Source organism: Armigeres subalbatus, chromosome 2 (assembly GCF_024139115.2).
Source record: "Armigeres subalbatus isolate Guangzhou_Male chromosome 2, GZ_Asu_2, whole genome shotgun sequence".
NCBI classification, from domain to species: Eukaryota; Metazoa; Arthropoda; class Insecta; order Diptera; family Culicidae; genus Armigeres; species Armigeres subalbatus.
Window position 1 is genome coordinate 422622481 of NC_085140.1, and position 17763 is coordinate 422640243.

General features: G+C 40.1%; 1 protein-coding gene across 2 annotated transcripts in view; it reads right to left on the minus strand.

Moving 5' to 3' along the window:
- The window catches only part of LOC134217785 (uncharacterized), a 244528-nt gene that overhangs the window by 146676 nt on the left and 80089 nt on the right, over nt 1–17763 (minus strand). The window contains exon 2 of one of the 2 annotated variants that reach the window (XM_062696600.1): nt 17296–17587. The exons of the other annotated variant lie outside the window; for it this stretch is intronic. The gene's annotated coding sequence lies outside the window, so the exon portion shown is untranslated. The remainder of the gene's footprint in view (nt 1–17295; nt 17588–17763) is intronic. 2 annotated transcript variants of the gene reach the window in all.

The window sequence follows — 17763 nt, forward strand, 5'->3', positions numbered from 1 at the left end:
TATTTCTGGAAATTTAACATTTTTTAAAAAATACAAAAAGACTGCAGATTTGATTTGCCGCCTTAAATGGCAATATTACAGCTTCTGTTTAAGCCCAAAAGAGTTCAAATCGGATCATAGACGGCTGAGATATTGGTGTGACAATTCTTCATTAGTAGTAAATATGTCTCATATTCGTATTTCACAGATATCTCTGAAACCGAATTTCCGATTGCAGAAAAAAATCAATGGGTCCAATGACAAAAACATAGATTTCGTTTGAAGATAAAATCGCACAAATCGGTCCAAGGACGACTGAGATCTTGATGGGACATATTTTACCAATGTGTGAAGTTGATACGTCTAATGCTTTATGTTCGTATTTCAGAGATATCTCCGGAACCCAATATCTAATTGCAAAAACAAAATACAATGGGTTCAATAGCAAAGTCATAGCTTTCGTTTAAAGATAAAATCATGCAAATTGGTTCACAGACGGCTGAGATATTCATGTGACATTATTTTGTTAGTTTTCTGAAAATACACTTCATGTTCGTATTTCTCACATATCTCTGGAACCAAAAGTCCGATTGCAAAAAAAATTAAACTTGTACGGACGGCTGAGATCTTGATGTGACATTTTTGTAACGCACACACATACGCACACACACACACACGCACACACACACACACATACATACATGTGCTCAGTTCGTCGAGCTGAGTTGATTGGTATATACGACTTGGGTCTCCGAGCCTCATATAAAAATTCGGTTTTCAATCGATCTTTATACCCTTCTTAGGATGGAGGAAGGGTAAAAAGCAATAAAACTGAGAATTTTTCCATAGATGACCCTTCTTTAAAATTGTTTAAAGTTCATGGAAACTTTGATCAATTTTATTGCTGGAAAATTTGATCAACTTTATTGCTTTTTTGTATTTTTTATGGAAATTTTCTTATTTTTTATTGCTCTATATTGATTAGGTTGTTCAAAAAGGACGTCCATAGTTAGAGGGAGCAGGGTCAAGATTTTGTGACAGTGCGTACACTCGGTATACTAAAAAACGTGACAGGAGAGGGAGAGGGGGTCTATAACTCTGAAAAAGTAGTGGACGTCATATTCAAATCATCTCTTTTGTGGAAAATTTTCAATTTTTTTAGAGTAAAATATTTTGTGGAAAATTTTGTAATTTTGTATTGCTAATATTGATTTATTTATGGAAATTATGATTTTTTTTTGTGGAACATTTTGATTTTTTTTTATCGAAAAATCAGCTTTTAAGATTGCAAATTTTTGCTTTTAAAAGTGCTAATTTATTTTCGTTTTGTGCAAAAGTTCTCAACGATACTCGGCTCTGGAGAAGGAAGTGGAACGCTCCTCATGTCGATGGGACAAGGCCTCACAAAAGGATCTCAAACAACGAGCTTCATCGTCGTTGTCACCAGAGGCCGATGCAACAGAAACTCGGGATCGGGAGTGGAGCTGGGTCGGCCACACCTTACATAGGGGTGGAAATGAAATCTGTAAACAAGCATTAGACTGAAACTCAGTGGGACATCGCAGCAGAGGCAAGCAAGGCAGGCAAGGATAGGTTCAAGCTGCAACTATCCTTTATCGCCCCGAACCATGAAATCCATTCATAAGTAGAAAACATCGATGAAGAGAAATCGATCAATGCAGTTACGCCCCTATGATCGTAAGCGCGAGATATGATTTTTCCCGTTACGTATACTGGCTTCAGGCTTCAGGCAAATCCTTGCATGTCCTGCTAATATTATGTTCCAACGTATTTCAAACCTGTTTGTAATATGTTTGTAGTTGTTCGTAATTTTTATGTTTTTTAATAATAAAAGATCTGTCTAATATTTGACTATACTAAGCACCGTGTGCTGATTCGAATGCATTTATAAAAAGGATCTAGAAAGAAACTTCAATAGTTTTAAGGATGTTTGGGAATTGACTGGTAAGGATTTCTGAACATAAAAGTTCTAAAACTCGATCAAAAGATGATTTGATACAGAACAAAGATTCATAGTATCTATGAGCTCGAATGATTTGGAAAAAAAATCTGTATAGGCTTCAGAAGAACTACACTCCTGGCTAAAAGTTTGGGTTCACCCTCGAAAAATATAGGCACAAGTTTTTGGCCGTATTTTCGCCGTATTTCATCCAATTTCGGGAATTGTTAGCTCAATACAAAGAATATGAGTAGATCTTGCATCTTAAGTATTTTAAACTAACAATTCATATGTGGATTTTTTTCAAAATTGAGCCCACAAAATTTCGAAATAAAAAGTGGAACGGAACCCAATTTTAATCATCTTTGAGATGCATTGATAAAATTTCGGCGAAAAAATCTTGTTTTATTAAAAAAAATCAAAATGTTTACTCAAGTGCATGGTATGCATCGGCCAAAAGTTTGGGTTCGGTTATTGCTCATACTCTGATTTCTTTATTGGCAATTTCCTATTTTTTTATGGAAAACTTCTGATTCTTTATGTAAATTTTATTTTCCTGTCATAATTAGTTTGGAATAAAATTCACTTTCAACCATAATTCGGTGGTTATTGAAGATTTAATTTCGACGAAATGGTCATATGACTTAAGAACTATTCGACGTTTATTATACGACCCGCTCAAACATCAGAATTTCTTAGGGTAGTTCATTTTGCTTTGGTCTATTGGATTAATATCTTTTGACCAGGTGGTATAGATTTATCGTAATTGGTTAGAAAGGTTCGCCAAAGTCAATATCCTGTCGAGAATATTCACCGTTTTTCAATTATTTATTCTTTTTATGGGCCATTCTTTGGACAATATTGGAGCAATAGTTATGTTACTTTTTGAAATACCGCAATGAATAAATTATTTTTGCCTTTCTCGTATACTATTTCATTATTTTTGACTAGTTTCTTTCTTTCAAATATCCATTCGACTAAATGTATCAAGATTATTCATTCGAAAATCCGCCTTCGACCAAATGTCCAATCGACCAAATGTACGAAGATTCTAAATTCTATAATTTGATTTCACTAAATGTCCATTCGACTAATTGCCCATTCGACGTAGTGTCCTTTAGACCAAATGTCCTACATCTCTAGTGGACTAAATGTCTCTTCGACGTAATGTCATTCGAAGAAATAGTATAGATTCAGTGCAACACCGAGCGGCAGCACAAACACATAGAACACGTGGTTGTTTGTTGCCAACTTTACTTCATTCCATAAGGACGTGTTGGAAGAATCATACTCAAATCTCAGTCATCGAGGCCAGCACTCGCTTGCGTTTCTACAGGTCATACATCGCGGTTAAGTTTTTTAGGCGAAATCGCATCACTTCGCTCACTCACCCAAAAATTACGTCACTTCAAAAGGCGTCAAAACCCAATCTAGGTGTATTGTTTGTAGGGGAACTGTTCCCATTTTCATCTTACTAAACATATAATAATCTCATCGCGAAAGAAAGAAATATAGTACCAATCTCGCTGCTTCATTTCGCTAACATGCGTGCTCACTGCTGAAATCACAAAAATATGAAACAACATTGCTTTGTTTTCAATGGTCCTCATCATCGGCATATATCCAAACCGATTACATAAGCATAAGTACATCAAGTAAACCAACTTGCTAGACTACGAGATGTCCAAGGTACTCCAAAACGTTCTCGAGCTCAACCCAAGATATCCTACAGATACACAATGCCTTTTCTATTTGAATGCAGCCGCGGACTTTTTTGTTGGGGCGTGGAAGGAATGGACCTGGAAGATTGGGTAAATTAAATATGTATTACTTGATGTTTAGGCGAATCAAAAAGGTCTGTACTGCCCATGATTCCATAGTTGACGTAGCAACCATTGCATTTTCGCATGTATTTCGAATAATTTAGGGATCAACATCGCAAATTTAAAACATTTCAACCCGTAAGCACTTAACCCGTTTCGGTCTGACCTAGAAATCAAAATTGAAATAACCCGTGTGGGCTCATTTTTCGTTTGATTGCCATGAAATTTGCAGGGAAGTAGCGTCATCATGTTTATTTTTTGGTACATGACATGATTGATTTGACCATGGTGCCAATCCGACTGGATTTATTAAGGGGGGGGGGGGTCCTGGGCAGAGCTGGCATTTCCTCACACACTGTGCACAATGAGGAGATTTTAATACACAACACAGAGAGTGACGCTGATCCTCATCGTGTAACAAAGCCAACACGATGAGTGAGGACGAAGACGAAGAGTGAGAGAATTATTCTGGTGAGAGTTGTGCCAACACAAAGTTGTGCCACTTGGTGCAATATTCTTTAAAATGATATTGTTTTCCATGATGCTCGCAGAAATATGTTTGATGAAGTTTGGCGCTCCATGCTAAAAAGTATAACATTGGCAAATAAGGGTTGCACAAAGAAGAAGAAGAAGAAGCCAAAATATGATATTCGAAAGGAATGGCACGGGAAAGCAAACGGTGGAATTTTGAAAACGCTTCTCAATAATTCTAGAAGGAATTTAGATAAAAGCGGTTAGGGGTCGTTCACCTAGGGTGACGTTCAAATAATAAGGGTGAATCAATACTTCGACGGCAAACACACAAAAACCCGTTATCAGAGCAGGAGTATTTTGGGCATAATGCATCAAGAAAAAATATAGCACTGAAATGAAATAATGGAACTTTATATAAGTTCCATGTTTTCTGTTTTTGTTTCGATTTCATTACCTGAGATTACCTGACGGAAATTGTATTTAGAAATTGTCAGTAACAATTTGCCAACAGACATCCAAAAAGCAATCAAAACAAAAACATCTTATTACGCATGAAAAGTATTAACAGCTTCGTTAAACTTTAGCAATGTTTACTTGCATTTTGTTCGATTCACCGTTATATCAAAACTCAATGAGGAACACGGTGTGTTTATTTCATCATTTATCCTCAACTCTTCGTGTCTGACAAATGCATTCGCTGCACAGTAAAAACACAAAGAGGCCTCACTGCGTTGAGGAAGAGAAAAGATGAGCGGTAATCGAAACACACTCTCTCCGGTCTTTTTGAGGAGTCCAAAAGACACGCACATTTCGACTACTCTGAGGAGTATGCCAGCCCTGGTCCTGGGTCAGGTGCAGTCAAAAACAGGTCATTTTTTATTAAAACCATTGATAAATGAACAAAAGTGCACCGAATGTTGATGCAAACGTGGTCAATCATCATTGCCCAACATCAGAAGTTAGTTTTGATACAATTGAATCACCTGGACATGGTTCCGGATGTTCCGGGAACCTGGTTCCCTGGGGTAGTGAATACTTTTCAAGTGGTGTAAAACCCAGTCTTGCGACAAATCAAACTTCATGGGTTTGGAAGACAATCTCAATAGATGAGTTTTTGAGAAGTTTTGGACACATTGGCCACGTTCGTAAATGTTCCCGGGAACCTGGTTCCCTCAGGGAAGCGGTCAAATTTCGATTAGCACCGAGACCCATTTTGCGACATATCAAACTCCATGATTTTGAAAGACAAGCTCAATCGATGAGTTTTTGAAAGGTTTTGGATACATTGGTCCAGGCCGGAAGTGTTCCCGGAAACCTGATTCCCTCAGGGAACCGGACAAATTTCGATTAGCACCGAAATCCATCTTGCGACATTTCAAACTCCATGATTTTAAAAGACAAGCACAAAACATGATTTTTTGAGAGATTTTGGACACATTGGCCACGTCCGGAAGTGTTCCCGGGAGCCTGGTTCCCTCAGGGAAAAGGACAAATTTCGATTAAAACCGAAACCAATCTAGCGACATATCAAACTCCATGATTTTGAACAGAGGCGCATCCACGTTCCGAGTCGTGGGTAGGACAAATAGGAAATGGGAAAGAGTTCTGGTAAAAGAATTCCTAGCCTCTTCAATGGAGGCTTCCGCGCCTCTTGAAGGAAGGATTCCAAGCCTGTTGAAGGGAGGCCTCCGACCCTTTTGAAGCCGGCTTTCGAGCCCTGACAAAGGGACTTCATAGCCTCTTAATAGGAGGCTTCTGATCCTCTTGAGAAAAGGCTTCCGAGCCTCTTGAAGGAAGGCTTCAGAGCCTCTTGAAAGCGGATTTCGAGCCTCTTTAAAGGCTTCTAAGTATCTTGAAAGTACGTTTCTAAGCTACTGAACCTCTTAAAAGTAGTCTCCAAGCCTCTTGAAAAAGGCTCCGGAGCCTCTTGAAGGAGGCTTCCCAGTCTCTTGAAAGGAGGCTTCCGAGAAGCATAGAACGATTCTTCTAATTCTCTTGCAACGAAGCAACTGAACTTTTCTAAAAAAAAACATCTATGCCTTTCAAATGGAGACTTTCGTACCATCAGACTCTAGATTTTAGTTCAGAAGCGAATAGATTGATTGCATTGATTTTTTTTTAATTTGTTCATTCGACGTTTTGCCCTTTTGATCTTTTTATCGCCCTTTATACACTGTGCTCGTTTTGGAGAACAGGATTCAATAGGCTTTGATTTACTATTATGTACAAGACTTGAAATAAAAAAAATCACAATTATCAAACTTTATCAATAAGTTTGATTGGAATTGTAATTCAGTCGACTCTCTACATTACGATGTTCTATTTCTCGATGTCTTTCCCTATGTCGATGGTTTTATCGGTCCCTTCAATCCTCGCTTCAATCTACATACATTTGGGCTTTCTACATCTCGCTAACTTCTCTATCTCGATATCTTCTGGTCATATTTTGTTCAGGATTCTCAATTCCTATGTCGATATATTCGAATTTCTAGACTACTAGACCAAAAAACCGTCTAAGACGAATTAAGTACTGTCCATTAATTCGTCTTAGACGGTTTAATACATTTCACTAAAAGAGCTTAATATATTTTTCTACTAGACCAGTTATTAACAATAACAAACACAACCAAAATAAGAGATGACATTTGTTTTGTTATCGTTTTTCATTGCAACGAGCTTTTATCGATCTTGAACCTCTTTCAATTTTCCTTCCTCTCCTTATATCGATGCTTCATTATCGAGATGTGGAGATGCGGCTGTAGAGCCGCCACTACTCATTCTTGTCCTAGGTACCCCCTGGGGCCAGGGGTACATGTACCCCAGGTTGAGAACCGCTGATATAGATTACCGAGACTTTCAGTCCGAGGCTGGCTCGTCTCGAAGAATCTGTTTTCGGAGCTCAGAACCCTTTAAGAGCGGTCTTCGGTGTGTTTCTGGTTCCTCAGATTTCAATAGACCTTTTGAGGTTTGAAGAAGTCTTTTTCCGTGGGCTTTGAATAATCCATTCAATCGTACTTAATCATAACGTCTAAAATATTTAATTAATCGCTTATTCGCATTTGCAGATTTCAGCAACATCTATTTCACCTCTGTAAAACATAGACATCTTTGAGCGCTTTAGGGATTTTAAAGTGCCTGAAGTCCTAAACAACAATCAATCAGTAGTCTATTGCTTTAGGATACCAAAACCTCTATGATTATTGTTTGGACTCTGATTAACTTTAAAATCATCTTCTGCTAACACACAAATTCTTGCCATCCAATATGATCTTCTTCTTCTTCATATGTTCTTACCAGAATCATGGGTAGGACAATGCTTTGACTGTCCCACCAGGAAAATTCATGCGTAGGACATGTCCTACCTGTCCCACCCACTCCGGCGCCATTGATTTTGAAAGACAAGCTCAATAGATGAGTTTTTGAGAGGTTTTTGACAAATTTGCTACATCCGGAAGTGTTCCCGGGAGCCTGATTCCCTCAGCGGACCGGACAAATTTCGATTTGCATCGAAACTCATTTTGCGACATGTCCAACTCCATGATTTTGAAAGACAAGCACAATACATGAATTTTTGAGAGATTTTGGACACATTGGCCACGTCGGGGAGTGTTCCCGGGAACCTGGTTCTCTCAGGGAAGCGGTCAAATTTCGATTGGCTCCGAAATCCATCTTGCGACATGACCCCCCCCTCCCCTTAATAAATCCGGCCGGATTGGCACCATGGTCAAATCAAGTTATATACCAAAAATAGACATGATGACGCTTCTTCCCTGAAAATTTCATGGCAATCGAACGAAAAATGAGTCTAAACGGGTTATTTCAATTTTCATTTTCGGGGGCCCTCTTTAGCCGTGCGGTAAGACGCGCGGCTACAAAGCAAGAGGATGGCTGGGTTCGATTCTTGGTGCCGGTCTAGTCAATTTTCGGATTGGAAATTGTCTCGACTTCCCTGGGCATAAAAGTATCATTGTGTTAGCCTCATGATATACGAATGCAAAAATGGTATCCTGGCTTAGAAACCTCGCAGTTAATAACTGTGGAAGTGCTTAATGAACGCTAAGCTGCGAGGCGGCTCTGTCCCCCAGTGTGGGGATGTAATGCCAATAAGGAGAAGAAGAAGGTCAGAATGAAACGGGTTAAATGAGGCTTGAAACAAGCAACGTATCGATGTTGCAGTAGTTCAATTATCCTAGTAAACGCGTAATAAATTAAATTCGCTGAAATTTCGAATGGTTGATACGTCAACTATGAAATCATGGACAGTGTAGTATATTGATTAAGTAATAATTGCAGTCATGTCAACTCAATGGACCTTCTGGATTATCATTCATAAGTTGAATTATTGGATGAATCGAATAATCTGAGCTCCAGGACGTTTTGAAGAACCAAAAAGAGTCTGTAATACAGTGAACCCTCCATGAGCCGCAAATGCAAGGTTCATTTACTCAAGTATATATCGAGGTGTGAAAGAGAAGTTCCATGGAATATTGTTAAAAAAAGACCATCAGAGCAACCAAGAAAACATTTTTAGTGCAGCATATTTTGCTTCTACGAGTCGACACATTGAGGGTTCGCTGTAGCTTTTGAAAGGAATTAGTGGATTCCTGTCAGCAAGATGGATCTACTGGGATATTTAGCGCTGAGCGGATACATCAAAAACTAATTAAGACGTTCATGTCCCATACAAGTGCTCATTGAGTACCAGAGTAGAGATTTGAACAACCGCATTATCACAAAGCATTATGTTACCACCTTGGTTCAAGTACAGATCTGAGTAACTAGTACTTCTTCATGTGTTTCTACACGCCCGTTTCAAATCACTCAGAGACTGAGTGAAATTGTATTGCCGTCTCTTTTTTTTCTCACGGAAATCTTACTCAATTTTCGTAAAAAGTGGAACTACTCAAAATTCCAGAGGCCAGATGAGAATGCAGCCATCTCGTGGCCGGATGGTGATGATACCAGAAAGTAATCGGCGACCAGGTTACCGTACATGCAATTGCGTCCGACAAGTGGCCGAGCGGAGATCCGATCATGCTATATCGGGGCCGGGTCGCACTGCGGTCTGCGGTTGCCGAACAAGAATGCTGGCTACGGACAGGGGAATCAAGCGGAATACCACTTGCAGGTGACCATAGCGATGTGGCAGCCGACAGACAGATCAAACCCGATGTCCCCAAGAAAACCCTGGCTGCGGAAAAAAATCATGCCAAAAAATAACTAAAATACGTCTATCATAACTAAGCCACAAGACTAAATCGTTCTGGCTTCCAAGGATGTTATCGATCATTTAGTAATTCGCGTTCGATCATTTAGTAGTTTTTCAATAACTCATTCCAAAAGCTGAATTTGAAAATGTGTTATATGGTGAACTTCTAGTGCTAAGGTTTTTCTGCAACTCTGCCTTATGGTTCGTTGTTTGAATTCCACTAGTAACAAAGTTATAGCCATAGTTAAAGTAACTTGGACTAAATAATAACAAAATTTCAATCATTTAGTTTAAGTAACCGCAACTAGCGCTACAACTCCGTTATTAGTTGAATTCTAACAACGAATAATTAGGCAGAGTTGCACAAAAACCTTCGTACTAGAAGTCCACCATACAACACATTTTGAAGTTCAGCTTTTGGAATAAGTTATTGACAAACTACTAAATGATCGAACGCGAATTACTAAATGATCGATAACATCCTTGCTGGCTTCTGTTGCACTACCTCTGGCTTGAGTACTCATCCCTCACGAAAGAGCGCGTTTGATCTTTACTCCTATCTAGGTAGAGGTATCTCATCGCCTGGTTTGCGTTTTGTAAAGTTTGCGTTAAGTAACACTACTCTGTGAATTAAGTTGGATTTTTTTGTATAAACTCGCTAGAGTAAATTACTTTATATCGTACTACAACAGACATAGGTTTGAATATTAACAGATATAACAGTAGATGAGTATTCATCTGCTCAACATAAATTTCCTGTGAATTTCCAGTTGATATTCTTATGTGCAACATACCAACAACCAGAGGCGTCGCGTGATCAATTCTTCAACCTGTGCACTATTTTAATATTTCGAGAAAAACACATAAAAGGGACCTGAAATGATAAACAAATAATTTTCCAGCGCGTTTTTCTCTCAAACTCAAACTTAACTTAGCTTCAAAGAGATTTAAGTAAAATTAAAAATTACTATCATCAGAATCGTTTCTAATGTGACAAATAAACAATACATATATCTATTCGGAAATTATTGAGCTGGCACTTTCAATTCTAATTTGAGTTCTATTTCAATTCTATTATTGAGTAAAATGAGACGAAGTTTTAAATACAGAAAAGGAAATTGGAATATATCAATCATGCAAAGGCTCTAATAGTAATTTGTAATTAGCATGTCATATCAGAATAATAATGTCTGTACAATAAAGAGAACAATGAAGTTCATAGTCCTTACTCTTCTCAATTAATAATTATTCTATTTACAATTTATATCAATATTCTGGACTGGACAGATGTCGATGTTGTGTCCATCAGCATGGAATCTTGCTCATAAAAAAAAATCATAAATTTGTGTGGACCATTGGCATTTAACTTACCCCCTTCCTAACTAAATATATTGGATTTCTCGAAAAAAACTTTAAAATAAATTTCTTTAAAAATGTTGACCTGTTTCATATTCGCTAATTCTGCGACAATATAGATTTACATCAGAAGATGAAATGTCTGTTTACAATATGTTAATATTGTCGGATACTTCAAAGTCATATATATAATAGCCCTGTTTGTCTGTCCGGTGACTAGCCAACCAGACGTAGCACGCGGGGAGATTGTATGACATTTGCCAGAAAATCATTTGCCAGAATCAATTTGCCAGAATGGTTTTTGCCAGAAACCCATTTACCAGAATGGACCATATGCCAGAAAGCCATTCCCCAGAATAGACCATTTGCCAGAATGTAATTTGCCAGAATGTACCATTCCCCAGAAATAGTAAAACTGGAAATTCCAATAATTATTGATGGCTAAAGAATAGAAAAAAAAAATGGATTTGGCATTATTTAGTAATGAAGGGATTTGCTGTATAATTAATTTTCATAAAAGGGATTATTCAACATATTAGACAATTTTCAGAAAGATAGATCCTATATATAAAAAAAATCATATTTGTCTAATACAAACAAACTGTTTACGAATGGATATCATATTTCTTCATCTCATTCCAGACGCAGACTTTATTTCAAAAATTAAATCATATCTACAATTGGATAATATCATTTTAAGTCATACTAGACGCCATTTGCTTTCATTGAAGAAGTTATATCTACAAGTCTAGGCAAAATGTCTATTTCTAAAGAAGGAATCATATGCACAATTGACATATTCAAACACGGACACGGGCAACCACCTACGTTTAAAGAAGGGAAAACATCTTCTTCTTCATTGGCATTACATCCCACTGGGACATAGCCGCCTCGCAGCTTAGTGTTCATTCAGTACTTCCACAGTTATTAACCGTGAGGTTTCTAAGTCAAGTTACCATTTTTGCATTCGTATATCATGAGGCTGACACGATGATACTTTCATGCCCAGGGAAGTCGATACTTGCCTTAATCCCGGCAAGCGATTGCTTTAAAGAAGGAGTCACATCCACCATTACCTTAATCCGGGTAAGCACTTATTTTGAAAGAAGGGATCGCACCCACCATTGCCTTAATCCGCAAACACCTATTTGAAAGAAATGATCACGTCCGCAATTTTTGGCTCAATCTAGGCAAGCTGCTATACTCGGCTTATACGTTTTATGTACAGATTAGGTATTCTCAATTCTATTATCGACAACAACAAAGCAAAATTATAAAATGTCCCTTATGCCAAATGACTTTCTCTTTTAACGCTGTTCATAGTTATGCCAAAAGCTCATGGCGTTAAGAGTTTTTGCGCATACAGGGCAAACGCGTGCATGGCAATAGGTGATGACCAATTCTGGGGAATGGTCCATTCTGGAGAATGGTACATTCTGGCGAATGGCTTTCTGGGGAATGGTGCATTCTGGCAAACGACTTTCTGGGGAATGGTCCATTCTGGCAAATTGATTCTGGCAAAAGGCCTTCTGGCAAATGACTTTCTGGCGAATGTCATACAACCCGCGGGGAAATTCTAACAAAAAAATAAAATATTTGACACTTCAATTCTTTTTTTTACTATCGGATGCAGAAAACAAAGCCAGTGACAACTTTAGAGAACCAGACACAGCATTTGATGAAAAAATCACAGAAAACAGATGTTGAAAATTTTGATTTTTTTTTAAATGCAGAAAAGACTCTTAAAAATAAAAATAAACGCTTGCCACGGGCGTTGTTGCGTCCACAAATAAACTAGTCTAATATAATAGGCGTATTTGTAAACGGGCTTTATTGCGCTTATTAGCAGATGACAATTTCTTTTTAAATTGAGCTAATGTCGCGTACATTGTCGTCAGAATTAGTGGATATGTAAACAGGCCATCCCATTTAACATCAAATATCAAAAGCGCTTTTGCTTCGCGTTGCTTATACAAAGCGGAACTTTCGTCATGGAACGCTTTGAGGAAGCAGAAATGCTCGCGCTTTACTCTTCTCTTTCGATTTTGTTCCGATCGCGCTCTCTTCACCGAATCGCGCATGCGCTGTTTGAAGCGGTTCTCGATAGGCACCAAACCGTGCCCTGCGTTTTTTTTTTTTTTTACAAGGAGAATGCATTTACACTAACCCAGTACACGTGCATTGTAGTTGCCAAACTACCACACGGAAGTGTACTGGAGTGTCGGACTCGACCATACCGGTAATACCTGACTAAACTCCCTTGGGCTCCACCATCGTTTCCCCAGGAACTACCTCGCAGTACTACTTCTGGGGGACGGCAGTACTGCGTACTCGCTCATTATCGCTCACACAGGCACTCGTCCCACGCGAGACTGACTTGGGTGCTCGCACACCATTCACTCCATTTGAGTCTTACTTGGATGCTCTCCGGACGCTCCGCTGCCATGCCTCGAGGTGTCAATAGCGGTAACTGCCTGGGCCTACAGATATTGCGCTACGACACTCCTGCCTCAGCACGAGCAGATCAATCACACCACTGCCGAAGCAGACCACACGCTACCCTGCCGAAGCAGGGACACTCCCCATGCACCACATGTGCAAAACTGTAGGTGTGTGGGTACAACCCACTGCTACCCTGCCGCCGAAGCAGCTTCTCCAAAGACCATTCGCTCCATGTGACCCTTTTCGGGTGCTCACTCCTAACATTCCACTGCCATGCCTCGAGGTGTCGATAGGTCCCTCGACTCCTACCTCAGCATGTGCAGTCCATACTCAGACTTCTGCTGCGCTTCGAGGTGACAATAGCGGTGACGCGCTATGACACTCCTGCCTCAGCACAACCAGATCACTCACTCCTGCCGAAGCAGCTCACGCGCTACCCTACCGAAGTAGGGACACCCCCAACTCACTCTAACACTCCACTGCCATGCCTCGAGGTGTCGATAGCGGTAGCAACGCTACGTCACGCTTGCCTTTAGCATGTGCAGTCCATACTCAGACTTCTGCTGCGCTTCGAGGCTGCCATAGCGGCGGCGACTCGCTATGACACTCCTGCCTCAGCACAAACAGATCACTCACTCCTGCCGAAGCAGCTCACGCACTACCCTACCGAAGTAGGGGACACTCCACATGCCAGTTGGCACTCCTCCCTGGGCTTGTGCTTTAAAGCGGCACACAGTCGCTTTGATAGAGTCCGCTTACGGGCACTTGTGGTTTTTGGGAGGATTTTAGCAGAGCCCACTGCTAAATCCCACCACGCCCTAGGCAGTTCTCCTGACTCGCAGACAGCTGGAGGGGTCGTCAAGCCCTTGGACATCATGCTGTCCCTGCTGTCCTGCTGCCCCGTGCCCTGCCTGCGAGGAACGCTTTGACTACCTATACATCGCCGATTGCGGTTAGAGCAGATGATCCACATACAAAATAATGCGTGTATGATGCATGACAAGCCGTTCTCGGCTGAAAGTTCCGTGTTGATACAATAGACCTGTGCAGGAGTTCAAATTCACTCACCTGATGAATTTTGGCATTTGAGCGGGTCGTCTTCTCGAACAAAAGTTCATTTTGCGTTCATTATGCGACCCGCTCAAACGTCATAATTTCTTGGGGGAGTTAATTTTGCGTTAGTCTATATGTGGTGTCGGTGGGTCGGTTTGGTATCGTAGAGAAAAATATAACGCGTCCCCATCCCAGCATTTGGTTGCCTCAGTGCCTCACATCACATGCCGCCTATAAAAAGTCATGCATACATTCCGTTACAGTCAAATAGTCAAATCTGCATGAAACATCAAATGCTCATAGTTCAAATACATGCTTGGATTAGAAAGACAAGAAATCTATCTAGAGTTTAAATGTTGGGGATAAAATTGCAACATGTGCAGTGCACAGGTTGCACATGCGGACGCGACGCCTCTGCCAACAACCAAAACAATCGCAACTGTCTCGTTTCAAACTTTGTCACGTTGCCATTGGCTACACGGGTCTGATGTTTTGGTTGTGTTTTCGTAGTATACATGACGTCTCTTTTCTTCTGCTTGCCGTTTATGAAACTGTCACCGTGGAACGCACCCATCTCTTTCCATCCCGCGATTATTCTTATGGCTGTCAGTGCGGAATTTTTAATGTTGGCTACGGAATGTACTGTGGTGGTGGGATACAAGTGTCAGTCCCGTGATTGGCTACTGCATGGCAAAGTCGATGAAAGGCAAGGTATTCAATAAAACATCAAACTTGGGTAACGAGGGACCAAATGCAGTACCAGAAGTGGTCCCTCAAAAGAGCTCAACAGTGACGTCTTAATTAGTCTTTGGATACATCGTTCATCGTTCAGCCCACGGCAGACTACGGTGGGCTGGTCACGTTGTTCGTATGCCAGAAGAACGTCAAGCGAAGATAATATTTAGTAGAGAACCCGGAAGAGGCCGCAGGCTTCGTGGAAGGCCGCGTACACGATGGCTTTTTGCAGTTGAAGAGGACCTGAGAGCGCTCAATGTTCAGGGCAACTGGAAACGATTGGGCCAGGATCGAGACCAGTGGAGAAGGATACTCCATTCGGCGTAGGTTCGTCGAAGAGCTGTAGCCCATCAAGTAAGTACATCGTTCATGACTTGCTTGATCGAGTAGATTGCATATTTGCATTCATGGACCTTTCGGGGAATCTGAACAAATACTAAGTACTCATAGGACTCGCTGGGATGTTGAGCGCAATGTTCGGATATATCATTCAGGACATGGTTGATCGCATGCTCTGATCTCCAGGACACCCTGAAATAGTTTACGTTTATTTAATACTTGATTTTAATAAGCATTTTAAAAACAAATTTTATGTCTTATGGTCACATAGCACGAGACGTCTCACTAATTACATCTCTTCTTACTTCTGACTGTGAAAAGCGAGAAGTAAAAAGTGAGAATAATTTTTCATTTCTCGTGAGAAGTGAGATGTGGATAGTGTTTTGGCCATAGCGTTTGAGTCCGTTATGCACGCTAAAAATGAACTACTCAAAATTTGATTTTAAATATTTTCTTCGGAAACGAGACTATTGAAAATTTGAGTGAAATATACTTCAATAAAATTACTAATGTGCTCAAACTAGGAATCTGTTCGACGTTAAATTCACTCAGATAAATAGGTAAAATTGTTTCCCATCAGTCGTATAAGGAATGACATAATGCAATGCTTAAGATTCACGACATCATCATTTTATTGAAGTATCGTTTACTAAATTTTTGAGTAGTCCCGTTTTTGGTGAAAATGAGTCGGATTCGACTCATTTTTGAGTAATTCATTTTTAACATGATGAGGTAGGATTCCCCGTTGAATACAACTTACAAGTAGTTCGGCACTTCATCGCATAGCTCCTCTTTCCATCTCATCAAAAACAGAGCAATGAAAAGAAATTTGGTTTGTTTCTAATTTTTGTGATTTTTTCAGCAGTGAGCACGCATGTTAGCAAAAAGAAACGACGAGATTGGTGCTGTATTTCTTTATTTTACGATGAGATGAATATACGTTCAGTGAGATAGAAACGGAACAGTTCTCCTAAATCTATATAATAAAAATGAAATGGTCTGTGTTCGTATCCGCATAACTCAAAAACGGCTGGATGGATTTTCTCCATTCCCTCAGCAGTTTGGTTTGTTATAGTTTCCCACGGGTTTATATGATATTTCCTCATAGTAAAATCTATTTTTTTAACCATCTTAATACACATATACACGCGCACCTACGCACACAGTCAAAAATCACCTCATTTCGTCTGCGGTTGAGTCAAGTGGTAAATAAGACTGGGGGTTTCAGGGCCTTCTATAGCATATATGTATAGCCCTTTCTTTCCACCTCGGTGAACATAAAGAAAAAATGAAACCCAAAACATTAGTCTCTCGAACACTTCAATAAAATTTCCTAATAACTGACTCAATGATGCATATAAATATTTTATAGCTTTTCTCAAAAGCTTTCCCAGATCCTGCTGCCTATAGCCAGGTGTATATCTTCATATCATGATTGCTGTCGAATTTCTGCCGTTAGGAGCTGTCAAACACATTGAAACGAAATACGAAAAACCATACCCAGAAGGGAAAGAGACGCATGTGACGATTCGTTTTGCACAAATTTCCACAGCATTCGAGGCACCGTAAAATCCTCTTTGAAATATTTATTAGCTGCGGAAACTGCGTGATCAGGTTGAAATATTGTGCCCTTTATTCCATCCATCGACAATTCCGTTTCCTGTGGTGCTTTTATCCTCATAACGACGATTGCGACGACGACGACGACGACGACTGTTGCACCGCGTTCCTATCAGAAGCCAATCAACGTTATTGGATAACACTTTCACTTTTCGCTTTCTCGTGCACGACCCTCTCAAGTGGGGTGACTTGTGGTAATTGAATTCTACTGACGCATCCCTCCCCACCCAGTGTGTGCCATCGACGACGAACACCATTTTCTCCGTGAGAGAAGCGATTAAGGTAAAGGGGATATGTTTGCTTACCGGCTGCATCGCCCAACGTTGATCACATGTGAGATAATCCAGTTCCGAACTTTTCTGGTTCTTTCTCAACTTTTACTCGATTGGTATACAACAGCACACACCCCCACTGTACAGCCAACAACATCAACCGGCACACCGGCGCGTCGTTTGGCTAATATAAATTACTACTTCAAACAGATATCGTTGCGTAGATTCGCTAACAGCGTCGCTCGCTCACTAATCGCTATCCGTCACGTCATCCGCAATCCAGTTAATCACCATAAATCTGAGATAGTGTGCTTCTGATATCTTACTGCGGGAAAAGAACCAAAAACCATCGTCACTGTTCATTCAGTGTGCCGGGATAGGATTCCTCCCGATTAGCAGGATGTAATAATGAGTATCATGTTGATGGATTAAGCTGTTGGAAAATTGGTTTGGGCTTTAAATCGACGGATTATGTCTAATAAGAGCTAGAACTGGCACAAA